The sequence below is a fragment of the Myotis yumanensis genome, unplaced genomic scaffold, assembly GCF_028538775.1.
Source record: "Myotis yumanensis isolate MYYU_CA2020_CCGP unplaced genomic scaffold, mMyoYum1.0.hap1 SCAF_11, whole genome shotgun sequence".
Classification (NCBI taxonomy): domain Eukaryota; kingdom Metazoa; phylum Chordata; class Mammalia; order Chiroptera; family Vespertilionidae; genus Myotis; species Myotis yumanensis.
In genome coordinates this window covers 49864717-49868431 of record NW_027223762.1, presented here as the reverse complement: position 1 = coordinate 49868431, position 3715 = coordinate 49864717, and the positions used below count along the sequence as shown (strand labels likewise).

The 3715-nt window shown below is 52.4% G+C and overlaps 1 pseudogene; it reads left to right on the top strand.

Annotated features, from left to right (window-relative positions):
• Window positions 1-221: 221 nt before the first annotated feature.
• LOC139019477 (TCF3 fusion partner pseudogene) lies at window positions 222-926 on the top strand (annotated as a pseudogene).
• The last annotated feature ends 2789 nt before the right edge of the window (window positions 927-3715 follow it).

Here is a 3715-nt window from a genome sequence, read left to right as displayed (position 1 = left end):
GGCCACATGGTTAGACCATCCAGCAGGGCTTTTCAGTTGGGACTGGGATGGGGGTGGGGCGAGGGAGGCAAGCCGGACATAGAGAAATACAACTCCCAGGAGGCTTAGCGGCCGGGGCCTGGGTGCCTGGCTGTGAAATTGGATGGGCTGTGTCCTTTTGAAAGCCACTTTAAACTAGAGGCTTGCAAGGTTGGAAGTTCTGTGCCGGGAGCCAGGGAGAAATGGAGCTGGAGCAGAGAGCGGGGTCCATGGCAGCCGTGGGCTTTGAGAAGTTCTCAGGTCACATCCTGGAGAGCGAGCTTGAGATCAAAGTGGAATTCGTGTCTGGGGGTCTGGGCAGTTCCAGCCTCCAGGTGCGAGTCGAAGAGGAGGCAGCCCAAGGCCTGCAGCGGCAGTGCCAACAGGAACTCAATCGCAGGAAGTACCAGGTGCTAGGTCGGCACTGCAGGGAGATCAAGCAGGTGAATGAGCAGGTCCTGAACAGGCTCCATCAGGTACAGAGGATAACACGGAGACTCCAGCAGGAGCGGAGGTTCCTCAAGAAGGTGCTGGACTCCTACAGTGATGACTACCGGGCCAGCCAGTTCACCATCTTACTGGAGGACGAGGGCAGCCACGGCACAGATGCCTCCACCCCAGGCAAAGCTGAGAATGAGCCGCCCAGGAGGACGCCAGCGCCCACAGAAGCCAGCAGCCCGGCCCCTGGCAAGGGGCCCAGCGGGTGGAAGAGGCAGCGAGCGCAGCAAGCGCCACAGGAAGGGCACCAGGCTGGAGTCCCACTGACTCCGGAGCTGGCCCCCGTGCAGATAAAGGTGGAGGAAGACTTTGGTTTCAAAGTGGTTGAGGCTCTGGACTCAAGTTGGGTTTCTCGGGGGCCAGACAAGCTGCTGCCCTACCCCACCCTAGCCAGCTCCCCCTTTGACTGACCCCCCAATAAATGGACCTCATGCTCTCCTCGGCAAAAAAAAAGCTTATAGAGGCATGCTTATAGGATCAAATAGTATAAATATAGATGTAACAGGACAATAAAAAGAGAACCTGGCTATGATGATTACCTGAACGCTGCCTCTGTGTCATTCCTTCTTCGCTGAATCCGTCCACATCTTTGGGAACCCCTGGACCTGCTGGGCAGGACCCCAACATTCCTCTTCTTATAAGGACTTCAGTGAAATGGGCTAAGGGTCCCACTGGAACTGCCTCAATTTAATGTAATCCCCTCTTTAAAGATCTTATCTCCATATACAGGTACATTCTGAGGTTCTGGGGGTTAGGATTTTAACATACATTTTGTTGATTACCCAAATCAGCCCTTAACAACCAACATGTTCCAGAAAGTATATTCCTATAGGGTTATTTACCAAACATTCAGAAGTATTTTTAAAAGAGCTAAGCCCCTCGCCCACTGCACAGGCCCCTCCCGGCGAAGAGCGAAGGCCTGGGTTCCAGGCACCAGAGGAAAACTGGTGCCAGCAGCCAGGGGAAGGGGCCCCAGATTGCGAGAGGGCACAGGCCGGGCTGAGGGACCCACCCGAGTGCACAAATTTTTGTGCACCGGGCCTCTAGTCTATATATAAAAGCAAAAGTGACCAGAACAACCAGTCGCTATGATGCACACTGACCACCAGAGGGCAGACACTTAGCGAAAAAGCTGCCCCCTGGTGGTCAGTGTGCTCCCACAGCCAACCTCCCCTGGCCGTCCAACCTCCTGTGGTCTCTCCCCCCCGCCAGCAGCAGGCCCACAGGCTGAGATGGGGAACCAGGGATGGGTGGTGGCGGACTCAGCCCCTTTCCCAGGGGGGTGAGGGCCAGCTCCCTCCTCAGGGTTGGCAGCCAATGTCCTATGCCCTGTCCCTTGCCCTGGCCAGCAGGCCCTGATCAACATACCATCCGCCTGCCGCAGTGGCAGCACTGCAGCAAGGAAAGGAGGAGAGGGGGAGGCGAGGAACTGCGTGGTGGTGGAACGCCGACAATGATGGTGATGGTGGTGCCGGCATCCAGTGTTCATTCCTTCCATACCCGGCCTGGTGACCATTGCCTCCTTTCCGGCCCGGCCCTGATCGGCCTGGTCCTGATCGCCAGCCAGGCCTAGGGACACCACCTGTGCAAGAATTTCATGCACCAGGGCTCTAGTTTAATTAGAAAAATCACTAATAGCAGAGAGCTTTCTCTGATGGAAATGATGGAGGGATGAAGCCGAGGGGGAGATCAGAAGGATTTGAAGCATAAGAAGTATCTTCATTGTGGGGAACCTGGTGCTAAACCATTCATAGGCGACCTGCTTCTGGGTCGGGGTTTCCTACATAGCAGAGCAGCTCCTGGCTACGATCTATTGAAAGTCAGCCCTGAAAAGTGTTTGTCAAAGCCAAAGGAATCAAACAAACAAACAACAACATAAAAAGGAGTATCTGTGCCATTGTTACATTTGAAGATGGAAAAAGGGGTCCACTAGCCAAAGAATGCAGACTTCCAGCACCACCGACTGCCAGCGAGGAGATGAGGTCCTCAGTCCTCTAATCACATAGAACTGAATTCTGACAACCGCCTGTGTGAACCTGGAAACAAGATTTTCCCAGGGTCTACAGTAGGAATGGCAGGCCAACACCTTGATTTCTAAGCAGAGAAGTCAGCGGAACCCACTGAGCTTCTACCCTGTAGAATTGTGAGATATAAATTTGCTTTCAGATGCTAGATTTGTGGTAATTTGGTACAGTAGCATACAATCTCTCTCTCTCTCTCTCTCTCTCTAATGCTGTCTTGATCTAGTTTTGAGGCCCTGATAGGAGGCAGGCCAGTTTCCCTTTAAGCAGCTAAATCCACATCCTCAATCACCAGACAACCAGAGGTACTCCAATGCTCCAGATCCTGCTGAAATTATTCAGTGAGCCAATCAGAAACCTGCTTGCCTCACCTATTCCTTCCTATGGAAACCACATCAAATGTGCTGGTCACATGTTCCCCTCTTCCTGAGTGACCCCAGAACATCCCTTAAAAGGCCCTGGGTGGGTGTTGTGTTCTCTGCAAACAATAAAACTGTACAACTCTTTCCTGTTTCTCTCTCTTGATCTGTGTCTACTCTCACCGTGTCTTGCCTAAGGTAATTAGGGTTCAAACACAGAAATAGAAAACGAATATGCTAGATTACACCATTCAGTGTTACACTCTCAGTAGTCCCAGCCCTCATATTTATTTAATTATCCTGGCAAGGAGGCCATAGGTCTGTTGTAGGTGCGGGAACTGCACCAGGTGTCTGACCGGTGGGGTCAGACCAAACCTGGGTTCAGCAAGCTCGGTACTTGGGGTCTGGCTAGGAAAGAATTCAGAGCAAGACCCAGACTGTAAGAGAACATTTATTGGGTAAATTACAGAGGTAGAAAAGTAATTCCTAGAAGAAATGGACTTAGCAAACAAGTTCTAGAAATGAAGGAAGGGCCCTTGGAGGCTGGGAGTGAGGAAGCTAATGGTAAGGTGCCTGGGGTGAGGCGGTGGGGAGGTGGGGGTAGAGGGAAGGTTCAGACCCGGGGCCTGGATTCTAAGGGTTTTAAGGGTAGAGATTTTAGGGGAGATCCCTTGGGAAGATCTTAATAGCATAGTCAGCAGTTTCCCAGGTGTGTCCTTCAGGGTTTTGGTCTCCACTGATTGATTGGCCAGCACCAGGGCAGGGGGTCATTATTCCACGCAGCTGGTCCTGATGTCAGCTGTGGCTGGTTTTGTTGCT